The sequence below is a fragment of the Ovis aries genome, chromosome 9 (genome assembly GCF_016772045.2).
Source record: "Ovis aries strain OAR_USU_Benz2616 breed Rambouillet chromosome 9, ARS-UI_Ramb_v3.0, whole genome shotgun sequence".
In the NCBI taxonomy this organism is placed as follows: domain Eukaryota; kingdom Metazoa; phylum Chordata; class Mammalia; order Artiodactyla; family Bovidae; genus Ovis; species Ovis aries.
In genome coordinates, this window is record NC_056062.1 from 5119652 (window position 1) to 5139448 (window position 19797).

A 19797-nucleotide genomic window follows, 5' to 3' on the forward strand; every position below is an offset into this window, starting at 1 on the left:
CAATACAAAATGAAAATAAATAGGCCACTTAAAGAAATCAGAAGGAATTTAACACAGGCAAAAGCAGAAATTACAAATGAAAAATCTTAAAGACAGTAAAATTGATCCATAAAATCTAAGCTGATTTGAGAGGCTGACAAAGCAGCTAAATCTTTGGCTATTGTGATTTTTTTTTGAGGGCAGAGGAGAATGAAAAATAAGTGACACTGGGAATATAAAAAGTTTTTTAAATTATCGTAAAAGAACAGCAGGCACTGTATATATAAAATTGAAAACCTACGTAAGATGGACATTCTTCAAGGAAAACATAAATGATCTAAATAAGACTGAGAGATGAAATATTAATCTTACATAAAATGGAAAGTTAATAAAATATAATAAAAGAAATCTTCAAAAATGATAAAAATTGCAGAAAATTTTACAGGAAAATTCTAACAAATGTATATATAAGCCCCATTTTATAAAATATTACCAGGTCAAAAAAATAAGAAAAAGATTAGATGTACCTGACTCATTTGACAAGGCTAGTATAACAATGACACCAAAATGAACAAGAAAAATATAAGCTTTGATACTTTTACTTATCTACATAAATGTGAAGATATTAAGTAAAGATAAAATCTATAGATACAGAAAAAAGATAATAAATCACTATCAAGTAAAAGTGTGTTTACGAAACCAGGATGATTTCAATATTAAAAATGTCCTCAATATAATTTATTATATTAACAGACTAATGAAGACAAGTGATCATATCAATAAATGTGAAAGAATTTGATAAAATTCCAGTTATCACTCAAAATATCTTCATCATCTATTATGAATAAAGGAAAACATTCATACTTCATAACTATTATCTCTCCAAAACTATGATGAAAATTGTACTTAACAGTGAAATATCAGAAGCATTCCCATCACAAATAAAAGCAGTATGGCCAACATCATCTCAACTATTCTAAGTTGTTATACGAGGTCCTCACTAAAAGAATACAAGAGAAAGCAATATGAAAGGAAGAAATCATATTGTCATTATTTTATAAATATATCTCCTTACTAGAAAACACAAGAGGATCAATTTTTTTAAACAAATGGAAACAATAAGGAGAATCAAGAATGTGGCTGGAAATAAGATCAGCAAAGTTGTGTTGTACAATGAGATCAATACACAAAACTAACTTCCTAATGCACCAACAATGTCCACTGGAAAATGTAATATAAAATTTATAATGAATCATGAAAGATTCATATCTCTTCTCCTTCCCAAGCTGTGTTGAAATGACCAAGTTTCAAGCCCCAGGAAAAAAAGAGACTAGAGGTTGTAGATAGGAGTGCTGACATTCAGAAGATGCTGAGGGAAGAAGGGTGACTGACTTAGAGTGGCAGAGAGACTTACATCCTAAGTGCTTGTAGGGGGTAGACAGCGGGGGTGGAAATTAAAACTGTAATGGAGCCAATTCACTCTGAAGACCTTCTGTGGGTTTAACACTTATACATAACGCTTTACTCCTCCAGAAGCAGAAGGAGGACCTAGTTTTGCATGGGACTGAAAAAGAGCCAGGTTGGCTGAAAAATCTACATACAGAAGAACTGAAACTGTTCCCTTCCTGCTCAGGGCAGCCTAGTGTAGTCACAGTGAGGTTGAGTTTCTGGAAAATTCAGTGGCTGGGTTCTGAATCCAGACACCAGTTTCATTAGGGATACAAGGCAGATACAAATGTCTGCATTAACTATTGGCTCCTCCCTCTAATTCTCCTTCATTTCTACTCTCAAATTGCCAGCAGGTCAGACGTTAAATTTCTCCCCGAAAGGGGAAAAGTCTTCATACTCTGGCTCATCTTTGATTAACATACTACACGACTTTTCAAAAAAATCCATCTACCCTAGTAGAGAGCTTCAAGTCACTTTTGAGGACCTTGCTTTTATATATAAATATACAGTCAAGGATAAACAGATAGCTGAGGTTATCTTCCAACATGACAGGAAGAAAAACAAAGCCAAGTAAAGAAAAAAAAAAAGAAAAAGAGGAGTGAGGAGAGATAATAGGGGCAACCAAAAAATAAAAACTTCTAAAACAGATTGAGTTATTCAGAAGCTGATAAAAGATATTGCACCAAAAACCAAAATCGCTAGGGAAAGATTATCAGATGAAAGAAAAATTCCTTATTCATATTAACAACTACAAAACACCTCAAATACATTTAAAAAAATGTATAGGAGGTTTACATAGAAAATTATAACACTTAATAGAAGAACATTAAACAAGACATTACTAGCATGTGAGATGAGTGCAATTGTGCGGTAGTTTGAGCATTCTTTGGCATTGCCTTTCTTTGGGGTTGGAATGAAAACTGACCTTTTCCAGTCGTGTGGCCACTGCTGAGTTTTCCAAATGTGCTGGCACATTGAGTGCAGCACTTTCACAGCATCATCTTTCAGGATTTGAAAGAGCTCAACTGGAATTCCATCACCTCCACTAGCTTTGTTTGTAGTAATGGTTTCTAAGGCCCACTTGACTTCACATTCCAGGATGTCTGGCTCTAGGTGAGTGATCATACCATCGTGATTATCTTGGTCGTGAAGATCTTTTTTGTATAGTTATTCTGTGTATTCTTGCCACCTCTTCTTAAGATCTTCTGCTTCTGTTAGGTCCATACCATTTCTGTCCTTTATCGAGCCCATCTTTGCATGAAATGTTCCCTTGGTATCTCTAATTGTCTTGAAGAGATCTCTAGTCTTTCCCATTCTGCTGTTTTCCTCTGTTTCTTTGCATTGATCGCTGAGGAAGCCTTTCTTATCTCTCCTTGCTACTTTTTGGAACTCTGCATTCATATGCTTATATCTTTCCTTTTCTCCTTTGCTTTTCACTTCTCTTCTTTTCACAGCTTTTTCTAAGGCCTCCCCCAGACAGCCATTTTGCTTTTTTGCATTTCTTTTCCATGGGGATGGTCTTGATCCCTGTCTCCTGTACAATGTCATGAACCTCAGTCCATAGTTCATCAGGAACACTATCTATCAGATCTAGTCCGTTAAATATATTTCTCACTTCCACTGTATAATCATAAGGGATTTGATTTAGGTCACAGCTGAATGGTCTAGTAGTTTTCCCTACTTTCTTCAATTTGAGTCTGAATTTGGCAATAAGGAGCTCATGATCTGAGCCACAGTCAGCTCCTGGTCTTGTTTTTGCGAACTGTATAGAGCTTCTCCATCTTTGGCTGCAAAGAATATAATCAATCTGATTTCGGTGTTGACCATCTGGTGATGTCCACGTGTAGAGTCTTCTCTCGTGTTGTTGGAAGAGGGTGTTTGCTATGACCAGTGTGTTCTCTTGGCAAAACTCTATTAGCCTTTGCCCTGCTTCATTCCGTACGTATTCCAAGGCCAAACTTGCCTGTTACTCCAGGTGTTTCTTGACTTCCTACTTTTGCATTCCAGTCCCCTATAATGAAAAGGACATCTTTTTTTGGTGTTAGTTCTAAAAGGACTTGTAGGTCTTCATAGAACCGTTCAACTTCAGCTTCTTCAGTGTTACTGGTTGGGCATAGGCTTGAATTACTGTGATATTGAATGGTTTGCCTTAGAAACGAACAGAGATCAAAGAATCCTCAAACTACTGCACAACTGCATTCATCTCACACACTAGTAAAGTAATGCTCAAAATTCTCCAAGCCAGGCTTCAGCAATACATGAACCATGAATTTCCAGATCTTCAAGTTGGTTTTAGAAAAGGCACAGGAACCAGAGATCAAATTGCCAACATCTGCTGGTCTGCTGGATCATCAAAGAAGCAAGAGAGTTCCAGAAAAATACATCTACTTCTACTTTATTGACTATGCCAAAGCCTTTGACTGTGTGGATCACAATAAATTGTGGAAAATTCTGAAAGAGATGGGAATACCAGACCACCTGACTTGCCTCTTGAGAAACCTATATGCAGGTCAGGAAGCAACAGTTAGAACTGGACATGGAACAACAGACTGGTTCCAAACAGGAAAAGGAATACGTCAAGGCTGTATATTGTTACCTTGCTTATTTAACTTATATGCAGAGTACATCATGAGAAATGCTGGGCTGGAAGAAGCACAAGCTGGAATCAAGATTGCTGGGAGAAATATCAATAACCTCAGATCTGCAGATGACACCACCCTTATGGCAGAAAGTGAAGAGGAACTAAAACGCCTCTTGATGAAAGTGAAAGAAGAGGGTGAAACAGTTGACTAAAAGTTCAACATTCAGAAAACAAAGATCATGGCATCTGGTCCCATCACTTCATGGGAAATAAATGGGGAAACAGTAGAAACAGTGTCAGACTTTATTTTTTTGGGCTCCAAAATCACTGCAGATGGTGATTGGAGCCATGAAATTAAAAGATGCTTACTCCTTGGAAGGAAAGTTTTGACCAACCTAGACAGCATATTAAAAAGCAGAGACTTTACTTTGCCAACAAAGGTCTGTCTAGTCAAGACTATGGTTTTTCCAGTGATCTTGTATGGATGTGAGAGTTGGACTATAAAGAAAGCTGAGTGCTGAAGAATTGATGCTTTTGAACTGTGGTGTTGGAGAAGACTCTTGAGGGTCCCTTGGACTGCAAGGAGATCCAACCAGTCCATTCTAAAGGAGATCAGTCCTGGGTGTTCATTGGAAGGACTGATACTAAAGCTGAAATGCTGATATTTTGGCCACCACATGCAGAGTTGACTTATTGGAAAAGACTCTGATGCTGGGAGGGATTGGGGGCAGGAAGAGAAGGGGACAACAGAGGATGAGATGGCTGGATGGCATCACCGACTCGATGTACATGCGTTTGATTGAACTCCAGGAGTTGGTGATGGACAGGGAGACCTGGCGTGCTGCGATTCATGGGGTTGCAAAGAGTCGTACATGACTGAGTGACTCAACTGAACTTAAACAAGACACAAATGGATGGAAAATATGTACATGAATTGGAAGCTTCAATATCATGTAAATGCCAATCTTCTCCAAATTGATAAATACGCTCAGTGCAATTCCCATCAAAAATTAAGCTTGGTAAGTCAATTTTAAGTCATGGAGAAAACCAGATATAAAGAATTGTCTAGAAGTCTAAAATGAAGAATAAAGCAGAATAGAGGTTTTCCCAAAGGCATAAAACAGAATAACATATAGTCAGATGATTGCCACCTGTACCAGGCACACAATGCTTTAGAGACACTAAATAACTTGGCCAATGTCTCATGGTTACGAAATGAGGAGGAGGGGTTAACACTGACTCTAGAGCTTGTGAAAATCGCTCATTCTGTCTGATTCTTTGTGGACCCACGAGCTGTAGCCTGCCAGGCTCCTCTGTCCATGGAATACTCCAAGCAAGAATACTGGAAAGGGTAGCCATTCCCTTCTCCAGGGGTCCTTCCTGACCCAGGGATCAAACCCCAGTCTCCTGCATTGCAGGCAGATTCTTTACCATCTGCAGGTAAAGACAGCAGGGAAGCCCCAGAGTTTGTGCACTTCCTTAACTACCATAAGTACACTGCCTTTAGATGATATTTTTTGCTCATTAATAGCCTAATCCTCACAGTTTTTCATTCTTTTCAGGCCTCAATTTCCTCCTAACTCTTATATCAGATGAGTTTGCCTTCAACATTGCTGATGAGGTACAGACCACCAATAGTACTGACACTCTTCATATTCCCTGGGACCCTTAGCTTCCTCTACACCCTCCTCCTTTCCAGAGCTGATGTAATAGAGCTAAGACAAAGGTTCACACACTGCTTCGTTTACTGTAAAAATGAGGATACTGACAGCACCTACATTGTAGGATTGTTGCAAAGATTAAATTGATATGATCTATGTGAAGAGCTTGATACACAGTAACTACTCTGGAACTTACATTTGGTCAATTCTATATTCTCTCCCTTTAATTAACTCCTATATGCTTATAAACATAATCTCCTAGCCTACAAATCTGTTAAAATATTTATCTTCAACCAACAAACTAATCAATCAACCTTCTTTTTATTGCCTTTTTTTGCACTGGTTCTCATTGGGTTGTTTTCTCTTTCCAACTGTCAAATTTCTTGAAAGGACAATCTATCTATCAATTTATGACCAGCTAATGCATTTTCTTCCTGTCATCCAGCATCAGCCCTGAATTGCCCTTCCACAAGAATCACCCACAACTTCCTAATTTCCAAAGGTCATGAATGAAATTTCTTTTTAGTTTGCCACAAAACTTTGGACCTCAACATTCTCACTTGTGAATCATGAGATCTTTACTATATGACCCTTAAAGGCTTCCCTAGCTCTAAAATTCTACAGAACTATGAAACTCTCTAATGAAAGATTTTGTCAAGATACTTCTTCTTGAACTAATTTAGTTCTTAATTAACTTTGGACATTTATGTTTTCCCAGTAAATTATTTGGACTTCCCTGGTGGCTCAGTAGTAAAGAATACATATGCGAATGCAGGAGGCAAAAAAGATGTGGGTTTGATCCACATGAAGTTTCCTTGGAGTAAGAAACATCAATTCACTCCAGTATTCTTGCCTATGAAATCCTATGGACAGAGGCACCTGGCCAGCTTCAGTCCATGGGGTCACTTAAGAGTCGGACAAGACTTAGTGACTAAACAACAAATTATCCATTTCATATATATTTTCCAATGTCTTACTATCTGATTGTTTATAATGTTCTCATAAGTTTTAAGAAATACCATTTGTTTATTTCTAAGATTGCATATCTGTTCATTACTTCTTACTAGGTTTATCAAAGATGTCTGTTTTACTAATTTATTTCAAACCTTAATGATTCTTTAATTCCAACTTGAAAAATATTTTACATTATTACAGTGATGAATTTTTCAAAGTGTGAAATATAATTATTTACTCTCTTCATTTGGCAGATCTTCAAAAATTCTAAGAACAAAATACTGTGTTTACCTTATTTTCAACATTCAAATAAATCAGAGAGAAGGGTGTTAACACTGAAAAGTAAGTAATCTTAGAAAATTATTTTATAAATGTTTCAAAAAGCTAAAGAGAAAAAATGCTTTTGATGAGAGATACATGATATAATAAAACATCTATAGAATAGAGAACGCAGATAAACCTGATTTTGTTACACACATGAAAAACAGACTATTAAGATGAAGCATTCTAGTAAAATACTTATAAACTCTCAAATGCAATCAATATCTGTATACTTTAATTGCAGTATTTATGGAAAAATCAAGAATTATTGCAGTGATCACAACATTTTAGCAACATTAGACAAAGTGAAATAATCTTTACTATAAACAAATTCTTGTTTGAATTGTTTTAACTTTCCTGTATTCACACATGGAATTGCCCATAATAAATGAATTATAAATATGTATATTTTGCTATTACCATGCAATAAAACAAGACACATACAATATAATTTTTGGATGCACCTATAACTCTTTCCATATGAATATTTCTATGGAAAGAAATTACAGCTCATCACCATCACGATTTTCAAAGATAGTTCTTTAGAGGCTACACTAATCACTTCCTATTTATAGTATTCAGAAAGTGGTAGTTCTTAGACTGAAATGAATTATTGTGAGGATGAAATAAGATGATGGATAAAAAGGGTTTTACAAAAAGGAAATAAATAACCACACATACAGTAAGTACACAATAAAATTCTAGGTGCTAATTTGGCAAAACAGACTTATTTAAAGATGTTTTACTACACTGTAAAAGATGAAGAGAAAACTAACTTGTCAAGACTCTCCTCTATCTTAAACATCAATTTTACAGCAATGCTACCGGGTCAATATTTATAATGACTAAATGAAGCCCCAGGAGGTTGCGTCTGTGGCTGCACAGGTAGCAGGTGAAGAAGCATGGGATCTTTTCATGCAATACACTGCCTTGTGCTGTGAAGGACCTGATTTCCCTAATACTTATAAATATAAATATGGTGTTACCATATCATTTCAAGCCACCAAAAGTTCTTTTTGAAATAAGTGTATAGGTTTTAAATAAACAGAGGTTACTAGAAACTAACAAGATGATATTATATGATTTGTCCTCACTGTTCAAATCACTATCAACTCAAACAAAAAAATGCACCATTTAAAAGTATAACTTTCCAGTAACAAACTTTGGTGAGGACATAGAAGAGGGAACCCTAGGACACTCTTGGTGGGAATGTAAGTTGGTGCAGCCATTGCGGAAAACAATATGGCAGTCTCTCAAAAACCTAAAAGTAGAGCTGCCCTATGATTCGCCAATTCCACTCCTGAGTTTATGTCCAAAGAAGACGAAAACACTAATTCTGAAAGGTACATGCACCCCAATATTCACTGCAGCATTATCTACAATAGCCAAGATATGTAAGCAGTCTAAGTTTCCCTCAACAGATGAATGGATAAATACTCAGCCATAAAAGCAAATGAAATGTTGCCACTTGCATGGATGGACCTGGGGTATCATGTTTAGTGAAATGTCAGATAGGTAAAGACAAATAATGTATATTACCACTTATGTGGTAAAAATAAAACAAATAATGTATATTACCACTTATGTGGTAAAAATAAAACTAAAGAATATATAAAACAAAACACAAACAGACTCACATATATAGAGGACAATCTTGTGATTAAAAGTGGGGATAGTGTTGGGGCAGAAGCTGGGGACTAAGAGTTAGGCAAGCTAAAATCTTAGGTAAACTACAAGGACATATTGTACAGCACTGGGAATCCAGCCAATATTTTTAAGTGGAGTGTAATCTAGGAAAAGATTGCATCAGTATATTGTACATCTGAAACTAATACAGCAATGCAAGCGAAGTGAAGTGGCTCAGTCGTGTCCGACTCTTTGTGACCCCATGGACTGTAGCCTACCAGGCTCCTCAATCCATGGGATTTTCCAGGCAAGAGTCCTGGAGTGGGTTGCCATTTCCTTCTCCAGGGGATCTTCCCCACCCAGGGATCAAACCCAGGTCTCCCACATTGTAGGCAGATGCTTTACCATCTGAGCTACCAGGGAAGCCATAGTAATGTAAATCAGCTATATTTTAATCAAAAGAAAAAACTGCTGAGAGAGTAGATTTCATACTAAGTCCTCTATTAAAGAAAACAACAACAAAGGGACACAGGCAACTTTGGAAAGCGTTTGGTGTATCCACTACCTTGACGGTGCTGATGGTGTCATGAGTATTTGTGTATCTTTAAACTCCTCATATTGTGCACATTAAGTATGTACAGTGCTTTATTTATCAATTAGATCTCAATAAAGCTGTTTTATAAAAGCATAATTCTTGTTATATAGATGTCATTGACACATATGCAAATATTGAATGGGATGAATCAATAAAACCAGTAAGCACTATGGCCTTCAGTTCAGTTCAGTTCAGTTCAGTTCAGTCGCTCAGTCGTGTCCGACTCTTTGCGAACGCATGAATCGCAGCACGCCAGGCCTCCCTGTCCATCACCATCTCCTGGAGTTCACTCAGACTCACGTCCATCGAGTCCGTGATGCCATCCAGCCATCTCATCCTGGTTCGTCCCCTTCTCCTCCTGCCCACAATCCCTCCCAGCATCAGAGTCTTTTCCAATGAGTCAACTCTTTGCACGAGGTGGCCAAAGTACTGGAGTTTCAGCTTTAGCATCATTCCTTCCAAAGAAATCCCAGGGTTGATCTCCTTCAGAATGGACTGGTTGGATCTCCTTGCAGTCCAAGGGACTCTCAAGAGTCTTCTCCAACACCACAGTTCAAAAGCATCAATTCTTTGGGGCTCAGCCTTCTTCACAGTCCAACTCTCACATCCATACATGACCACAGGAAAAACCATAGCCTTGACTAGGTGAAACTTAGTCGGCAAAGTAAAGTCTCTGCTTTTGAATATACTATCTAGGTTGGTCATAACTTTTCTTCCAAGGAATAAGTGTCTTTTAATTTCATGGCTGCAGTCACCATCTGCAGTGATTTTGGAGCCCCCAAAAATAAAGTCTGAGACTGTTTCTACTGATTCCCCATCTATTTCCCATGATGTGATGGGACCAGATGCCATGATCTTCGTTTTCTGAATGTTGAGCTTTAAGCCAACTTTTTCACTCTCCTCTTTCACTTTCATCAAGAGGCTTTTAACTCCTCTTCACTTTCTGCCATAAGGGTGGTGTCATATGCATATCTGAGATTATTGATATTTCTCCCGGCAGTCTTGATTCCAGCTTGTGTTTCTTCCAGTCCAGCGTTTCTCATGATGTACCCTGCAGAGAAGTTAAATAAGCAGGATGACAATATACAGCCTTGACATACTCCTTTTCCTATTTGGAACCAGTCTGTTGTTCCATGGCCAGTTCTAACTGTTGCTTCCTGACCTGCATACAGATTTCTCAAGAGGCAGGTTAGGTGGTCTGGTATTCCCATCTCTTCCAGAATTTTCCACAGTTTATTGTGATCCACATAGTCAAAGGCTTTGGCATAGTCAATAAAGCAGAAATAGATGTTTTTCTGGAACTCTCTTGCTTTTTTGATGATCCAGCGGATGTTGGCAATTTGATCTCTGGTTCCTCTGCCTTTTCTATAACCAGCTTGAACATCAGGGAGTTCACTATGGCCTTAAACATCATCATTTCACACAGTTAAATGAAAATTGTATAGTATTAAGGATTCAATCAGAAACTTTCTGTTAATGTCACTTTATTTGACCTCCCTCAATCTATAGTTGCTGTGACATGCTACATCAACAGCAATGCCACTTGTAAATAACAGACAAATGTCTCTCATAGTCCCAAATACTTAGATTATGCATTCTTCTCTTTTAGGCAATGGAAAATATCAACATAAGAGATGTGATGGACTTCAGTTCTCTCTTGGAAACTCTTGGTTCACCATTGAAAGTTGTAATACCCACTTAAAACCAGTGGCACAAAACTACGATGAGGAAACATTATATTATTATCTCTCTGATTCATTGTTTCTGACAAAACATTGAAGAACAGAAGACATTGCTAATAAAAGAAATTGCTAAATAGACATGTATGATATGCAATAGTTGATGAGTGCTGCTGCTGCTGCTGCTAAGTCATTTCAGTCGTGTCTGACTCTGTGTGACCCCATAGACGGCAGCCCTCCATCCTCCGTCATCCTTGGGATTCTCCAGGCAAGAATATTGGAGTGGGTTGCCATTTCCTTCTCCAATGCATGCATGTGACCCCATAGACGGCAGCCCACCAGGCTCCTGCGTCCCTGGGATTCTCCAGGCAAGAATACTGGAGTGGTTTGCCACTTCCTTCTCCAGTTAATGAGAAAAGGAACCATATCAACATTTGCTAAACATGAATACCCCAAACAATGGTAACTCTTATTTCCTAGATTTATATAATTTCATATTAAAATAAAGCAGTACTATTAAAAAGAAAATAAATGCTAGATATATGTCAGAGACAAAAATCTATTCCACAGTTGTCAAAAATATGGATCTTGCAAAAAATATGCTCATAATTTGCAGACCTTGGAAAGTTTGTCACATATAACAGGGAAATCTGGTTCTTTGAAACATGTCCTTTGGGAATCTGAACATTTGTACATCACACACAGCAGATGCTTCATTATATACTATTATCTCCAGGCTTAGGAAATAAAAATTTTATTCAAAATAAAATTTAATTAGGCCACTTACTAAATAAGGCCAAGAGTTCATCTAAATCTTTACTAATAACTTGAAATCTTCAAAATGTGTTATAATCTCTAGGATATCCTTAAAAAATAACTCACATTATATTCTGTATCTATAGAGGAAATAATTCATCAGTGAGTTTGCATCCTCTGGTGTAAGCAAGCACCATATACAGTTGCTCAAAAAGGGGTTATAGTAACTCAAGTGTAAAGTTGCCTTCAGTGTATAATAGCAGAGCAAATAAAACCCTATAGCCTTGTTGCTAAGGTTTCTATGTTTTGAAGACAGTTCTTCAATGACTTGGAAGGCAGAGGACAATGACAAGAAGACATTTTTATATCAAGAAGACATTTATTTATTTACTGCTTATCAAGTTTAATCAACAGTCTATTTTGTGTTACGAGACTATTTCAGTATGGACTGAAAACAATTTTTGATCCAGAGACACCATGGTGTGAAAGGGTCCCAGATTCTGGAAGCATGCCAGTATTTATCAACCTTGAGTGGACACTGTTATCACTTAGGGAGCTCTGAAAAAAATATGCATCTATTAGTGCTATTCCCTAAGACTCTGATGTAATCAGTCTGGGGTGCAACCTCACCATTTTAGAATTGCTAAGGCCCCCCTTATGATTCCAATATGCCTGTAATATAGTCAATAGCTCCAAACGTGACCCTGCACCAATTACTCAACCTCTCATAGCTTCAATCATCTTTCATCTGTCAGATAGAAGTGAAATATCCACTACATAGGTTCGTAAATTTACATATAACAGATGCAAAGTGCTTAGCTCTTTGTGGGTTCTAAAAAGGATTAATGACAATGACTATCCATGAGAATTCTCAACCCATTACAGTAACTTCTCTAGTCTTAGTTGGTTCCTAAAATTCTAGAAAGACTAACAAAAATGGACCCCTCTGCTATGCATTCGCGTTTTAATTTATAATGCCATGAGAACTGATACACTTCTTTATAGAAACTCTTATGAAAAGAGAATCAAGCACCTACCAATGAACAGTGTGGAAAACAAAAACAAGCAGAGTAATGCTGTCCTTTGTGGTGTTGACGCAGAAGACACACTCTGCAAATACCTGAGGGAAAAGGCCTGATGCTGAACAACGACCCTCACAGCTAAGTTGCACAGTTCACTCAGCCAGTTATGGGACTCTGGGAATGAGGAGTTACAGAAATCCCAAAGAACTCCACAGGACCAGTTTCGATCTTGAGATTGATTGCATGGTTCCATATGTGCTCGCCTTTTAGATATCTATTTCCTGATCTCTGAGCCATTCAGCTCCAGAGATTTGAAGTCCAGTACGTCTAAAAACAAACCCTTTATCCCTTCCTCTCTAGTTAGCTTCTCTTTCTGTGTTTGCTATCAGTGAAACAAAACCCTCATGCTCAAGTAGAAGTCTAGATATCATCCTTATAATACCACCACGTCCAACCAATTATCCATTCCTATTTGAATACATTCAATTGGGAATATCTTTCCCTTTCTTGCTTGCCTTTTTTTTTTTTCCTCAGCTACTTTTGAGGCATCCTCATACAACCACTTTGCGTTCTTACATTTCTTTTTCTTGGGGATGGTCTTGCTCCCTGTCTCCTGTACAATGTCACAAACCTCCATCCATAGGTCTTCAGGCACTCTGTCTACCAGATCTAATCCCTTGAATCTATTTGCCACCTCCATAGTATTATCAAAAGGGATTTGATTTAGGAGTTCCAGGGGATAGCAAGGAGAGATAACAAGGCCTTCTTCAATGTACAATGCTAAAAATTAGAGGAAACCAATAGAATGGGAAAGACTAGAGATCTCTTCAAGAAAGATATCAAGGTAGCATTTCATGCAAGGATGAGCACAATAAAGGACAGAAATGGTATGGACCTAACAGAAGCAGAAGAGATTAAGAAGAGGTGGCAAGAATACACAGAACTATACAAAGAAGGTCTTAATGACCCAGATATCCATGATGGTGTGGTCACTCACCTAGAGCCAGATATCCTGGAGTGCAAAGTTAAGTGTGCCTTAGGACATGTTGCTACAAAAAAAATAAGCTAGTGTGGGTGATGGAATTCTAGCTGAGCTATTTATATCCTAAAAGATGATGCTGTTCAAGTGCTGCAATCAGTATGTCAGCATATTTGGAAAACTCAGCAGAGGCCACAGGACTGGAAAAGGTGTTTTCATTCCAATCTCAAAGAAGGGCAATGCCAAAGAATGTTCAACTACTGTGTCATTGTGCTCCTTTCACATGCTAGAGAAGTTATGCTCAATATTTTTCAAACGAGGTTTCAACAGTACATGAACAGAGAACTTCCATATGTATAAGATGGATTTAGAAAAGGCAGAGGAACCAGAGATCAAACTGTAACATGCGATGGATCATAGAACAAGCAAGAGAATTCCAGAAAAACATCTACTTCTGCTTCATTGATTAAACTAAAGCCTTTAATTGTGCAGATCAGAAGAAACTGTGGAAAATTCTTAAAGAGATGGCAATATCAGACCATCTGAGAAATGTGTATGCAGGTCAAAAAACAATAGTTAGAACAGCGGACTGTTTCATAATTGAGAAAGGAGTACAACAAGAATATATATCACCCTGCTTATTTAACTTCTATGCAGAGTATACCATGCAAACTGCCAAGCTGGATGAATCACAAGCTGGAATCAAGATTGCCAGGAGAAATATCAATAACCTCAGATATACAGACAGTATCATTATATGATGGCAGAAATTGAAGAGGAACTAAAGCAGCTCTTGATGAGGATGAAAGAGGAAAGTGAAAAAGTGGGTTTAAAACTCAACATTAAAAAAAAAAGACAAAGATCATGTCATCAGGTCCCATCACTTCATGGCAAATATAAGGGGAGAAAGTGACAGATTTTATTTTCTTGGGATCCTAAATCACTGTGGATGGTGACTCCAGCAATAAGACTAAAAGACACTTGCTTCTTAGGAAAAAAAAGCTATGACAAAACCAGACAGTGTATTAAAAAGCAGAGACATCACTTTGCCAACAAAGGCCCGTATAATCAAAGCTATGGTTTTTCCAGAAGTCATGTACCAATGTGAGAGTTGGACCATAAAGAAGGATGAGTGCAGAATTGATACCTTTGAACTGTAGTGCTAGGGAAGACTCTTTGAGAGTCCCCTGGGCAGCAAGGAGATCAAACCAGTCAACCCTAAAGGAAATCAACCCCGAATACTCATTGGAAGGACTGATTCTGAAGCTGGAGCTCTAATACTTTGGTCACCTGCTGCAAAGAGCCAACTCATTGGAAAAGACCCTGATGCTGGGAAAGACTCAAGGCAGGAGGAGAAGGTGGCAGCAGAGGATGAGATGCTGAGATAGCATTGCTGATGCAACGGACATGAACTTGAGTAAACTCCAGGAAACAGTGCAGAAAAGAAGACTGGTGTGCTATCATCCATGGGGCCACAGACAGTCAGACACAAGCTAGCGACTGAACAACAACAAAAATTTGAATACATGAAATAACAACATATTGACTCCACTGACCTCTTTCTCCAGCCTTAGCTGGAACCACTATGCCCTCTCTCCTGAACTCCTAGTGATGGAGTGAGATTTGCCTGGAGAGAGCACCCTTCTGCTGGCTGCACCTCCAGCTCCGTCAGCAGCTCCAGAGTAACATCAGCAAGATACCCCTGTCCCCTCCCCTCAACAAATTAATCGAGGAAAGGTTTCAGGATATCCTGGGCAGGTACAAAGAGCAAAGATGAAGTGGAGCTCTCAGTACTTTCATATTTGTTCGAAGGGGGTGTGAAGACAAGATTTATTTTCACAATCAGAAATACTAAATTCTGTGTGAATGTGATGTGAAGAATCCAATAGAGAGGGCAACTGTGAATCTGGAGTGAGAGAAAACTGATTACATCAAGTTTGGGAAAAAATTTGACGGAAATGCAATCTGAAGCACATGAGAAGAACAAACCTTTGAGAAGGGCCTGGTTTAAACCAGGGAAGAAGAAAGACTGAGTGAAATGCAGATAAGGTGGCATATTTGTGGTGGGAAGGTAAGATCATTCCTCTCTGTGATGGCTGGCAGGTTCTTTCTGGAGGAGGGGTTAAGACAGTTTAAGTAGGAAGGGGGTCAGAGGTTTGAGTACATTCAAAGAGTCAAATTCTCTCTGTTGAAAACTGGAGAGTGAGATAACATGGAATTGCTAGACAGCTTTGAAGCCTCTATCCAGCGGAATGACCATGCATTTATCTGCTCATCACCACCAGAAAACCAAAGACCTAGAGCGCAGACCCCTGTCCAACTCTGAAACAAGAATTCCAGCCCCCTGCAAAGGATTCTTTCTGGGTATTTTATTGGGTTCCATCTTCTGTGGACCACCCAGTACATTCTGAAATCACACTGTATCAAACCCCTCATTCTGAAGCAGGATGAAGATGTGTCTCAAGCTGCTTATCTTTTAATAAACAATTACTTTTGAAAGTTCGGACCCCTACCAGGCTAGGTTCTCAGCTTCTCAGCATGTGGGACAGGCGACTATGGTCAGAGTGCTGTAGTCCAGACTGGACAAAAATAACAGCTGGCAGAACAAACTATTTCTAGTATCATTACTTTTATAAGAAATGACTAGTATTTATGGAACCCATTCATATATTAGGAAAGGATAGTTTAGCTCAGACAAAACCAAGGTAATCTTTTCTTTTTCTTAACCATGTCTTAATAGGCTTTGCTGTTGAGGAATTTAGGGTCAAATATTTCTTGAGGATCCAGTGTATGGAAAATCTTGTATTAGGCAAGTTATAAGCATTTTATACAAGAACATAAACATATAAATTATTTAAGTATAACATACACCTGCAAGCAGTTATTACATATGTGTGTATTCAGAAGGATTACTAAAAGGAGCAAGATCAAGACGGTAAGGACACTTCAAATACTGAATTTAAGTTGTTGGGGGTTTTTTTGTGTGAATAAAACACATTCTTAAAATCACTTAATTTCTTTTGTCAATACAGAATAATAGCTAAATTTTATGAGGACAATTTACTTTTAAATCTGGAGCTCAAATGACACTAGCAAAAAGTTGATTGAAAAGAAGGAAGTAAAAACATTACTTTGCTTTATTTTCTGGGCATTAAAAATTAGCAGCATATTACATAATAGCCTCACACTTTTGTTAGAAATGGTGACAGCTGAATCACAATGTTTCTGGGTTGGCCAAAGTTTTGTCATTAAGTTCCTTTGGTTTTAATATGACATGTCATACCTATACCATTTGCTTTTATCATATTTTAATTTTTTATGTAAAACCAAAAAAGCAAAAAAGTGTCAACAGGAAAAGAAGCAAAATTCAAAAGGCCATTAAGTCAAAAATAGGTCTCACTAAATATTTTAAGTGTAGTCCTTTATTCTTATATCACGACTTTAAATTATACAGTTTAAAGTAATGTGGATGAGCTGAGAAACTCCCTGTGTTTACTGGCAAGGAGAGCACGCATGATCGAGACACGGGCTCAAGGCTGAGGGGGAGAGTGTGAGGAGGGGAGGAGGAGGAGTTGAAATGTGTTCCCAGTCTCCTCGAGAGAGCTATAATTTCATTCCCCTCATCCTGAGAGGGTAAAAACTGCTCCTCTCTGCCCACCTCCGACCTTGCCTCCTTCTATTCTGCTGCACGCATTGTGGCCTTCTGAGGAGAGGCATGGCAGCAAAGTTAGTATTGGAGGAAGAAAGAGAGAAGAAAGAAAACGCACTTATATCCGGCAACCTGTCCTCCTTCTTTGACTACAACGTCTTAATGCCAGGATTCCTTAAGAAGAGAGCTTTGCTGCAGAATCAACTCAACTCCAAGAAACCAGATATTATATAAATAATGGTATCATTTCAAATCCAGCTAATATTACATAAATAATATCTGTCTTTTCTAAGTACCTACTTATTTATCTTATTCAATTCAAAATGAATCGCCAAGTGTACATTTCTAAGAGAAATCAGATTATGATTCATATTCAGTTCTGAATTACAGGCTCTCAGTGCTTGTAATATTCTCTTATAGTAAATGAAGCATTTCCAGAGGAATACGCATTCTTTCAGGTTTCTAGGATCCCATTTAATCCATGACTATAGCAAATAATGATTTTATCTCAGAATAACATAACACCTATGAATTGAAAATAACTTTTCTGTTGTTTATTATTGCATGATCTGCTGGAAACATATTTTTATGCCAATTTCATAGATTATAGCTTCTAAGGATCAGGGAATTTTCATTTTTTTTAATGTCCAGTAGAATATCTGGTCCATAGATTTTATCTACTAATTATCTGCAATATTAAAAAGTTAAGAAAATAGCTCTATTAACAATAATTTTATTTATTTATTTTTTAGGATTTTATTTTTTTTATGTTTTTATTTTTTATTATTATTTTTTTACTTTACAATATTGTATTGATTTTGCCATACATCAACATGAATCCACCATGGGTGTACACGTGTTCCGAATCCTGAACCCCCCTCCCACCTCCCTTCCCATACCATCTCTCTGGGTAATTTTAAAATTATTGGTCTGAATATTTAATCTGTTCCTTGGTGGTGATTAAGTGTGAGCAGTTACCTATCATTACTTGGTGGGGATGATAAGCTTCCTTTGATACTTGTTCATACCTTGCTTTCATAACAGAATCTCAAAAGCAAAACAACAACAACAAAACATGTGGGCACGCGGGGCTCCAGAATAAAGACTGAATTTCTCAATCCTTTAAGATTATATGATTAATCTTATAATTGTAAGGTTATGATTCTTGCCAATGGAAGATACATAAAAGTACTGTGGGAAAATAGTATGGGAAGTGCGGAAAATGTCTTTTTTTTTTCCCCCTTTTCCTTTTTGTTGTAAGATGGAAGGTTTACATCATGGTTAGAGTTGGAGCAGCCAGCTCCAACTCTAACATTGGGAGGAAGTTGCAATGACAAAAAATAGTTGGTATGACAGAAAATAGTCTGAAGGAATTTGGTCCCTAATGACAAGGAGCTGCCTATACTTATGTTAAGTATGGAAAAACTTTTATGTCTTTTAAATCACTCTTGTTTTGGGTTTTCCCATAACTTAGAGCCAAATTTAAGTCTAAATATTACATTTGGTTGTTGCTGTTCAGTTGCTCAGTCAGGTCTGACTCTTTGTGACCCCATACACTGTAGCACTCCAGGCTTCCCTGTCCTTCACAACACCCAAAGCTTGCTCAAACTAATGTCCTTTGAGTCGGTGATGCCATCCAACCATCCACCCTGTCATCCCCTTCTCCTGCCTTCAATCTTTCCCAGCATCAGGGTCTTTTCCAATGAGTCAGCCCTTTGCATCAGGTGGCAAAGTACTGGAGCTTCAGCTTCAGCATCGATCCTTCCAATGAATATTCAAGACTGATTTCCTTTAGGATTGCCTGGTTTGATCTCCTAGAAGTCCAAGGGGGTTTCAAGAGTCTTCTCCAACACCACAGTTCAAAAGCATAAATTCTTTGACGTCAATTTCTTTATGGTCTCACACCCACTCATGACTAGTGAAAAAACCACAGCTTTAACTATGCAGACTTTTGTTGGCAAAGTAATGTCTCTGCTTTTTAAAATGCTATCTAGGTTTGTTGTAGCTTTTCTTCCAAGTAGCAAGCATCTTTTAATGATATTTGGTATCAATATGTAAAAGAAAGATATATATTACCATGCTCTTAATTTATAAAATACTATATATTGCATTTAATGCAATCTGTGAACCAGTTGGAATGAATTTCACAAACTTGCCAAGCACTGAAGTAAATCCAAATATCTGCACCCCATTTAATGTACTCTGAATCATATCATCCTTGACTCCACTAAATCTCCCTTTCAGTTCAGTTCAGTCACTCAGTCATGTCCGACTCTTTGCAACCCCATGAACTGCAGCATGCCAGGCCTCCCTGTCTATCACCATCTCCCGCAGTTCACTTAAACTCACCGACTCGAGTCGGTGATGCCATCCAGCCATCTCATCCTCTGTCGTCCCCTTCTCTTCCTGCCCCCAATTCCTCCCAGCATCAGAGTCTTTCCCAATGAGTCAACTCTTCGCATGAGGTGTCCAAAGTACTGGAGTTTCAGCTTTAGCATCATTCCTTCCAAAAGAACACCCAGGGCTGATCTACTTCAGAATGGACT

At 37.9% G+C, this 19797-nt stretch overlaps 1 protein-coding gene across 4 annotated transcripts in view; it reads right to left on the minus strand.

Annotated features, from left to right (window-relative positions):
* Positions 1-19797, minus strand: part of ADGRB3 (adhesion G protein-coupled receptor B3) — an 891397-nt gene that overhangs the window by 71422 nt on the left and 800178 nt on the right. The gene's annotated exons all lie outside the window — the stretch shown is intronic.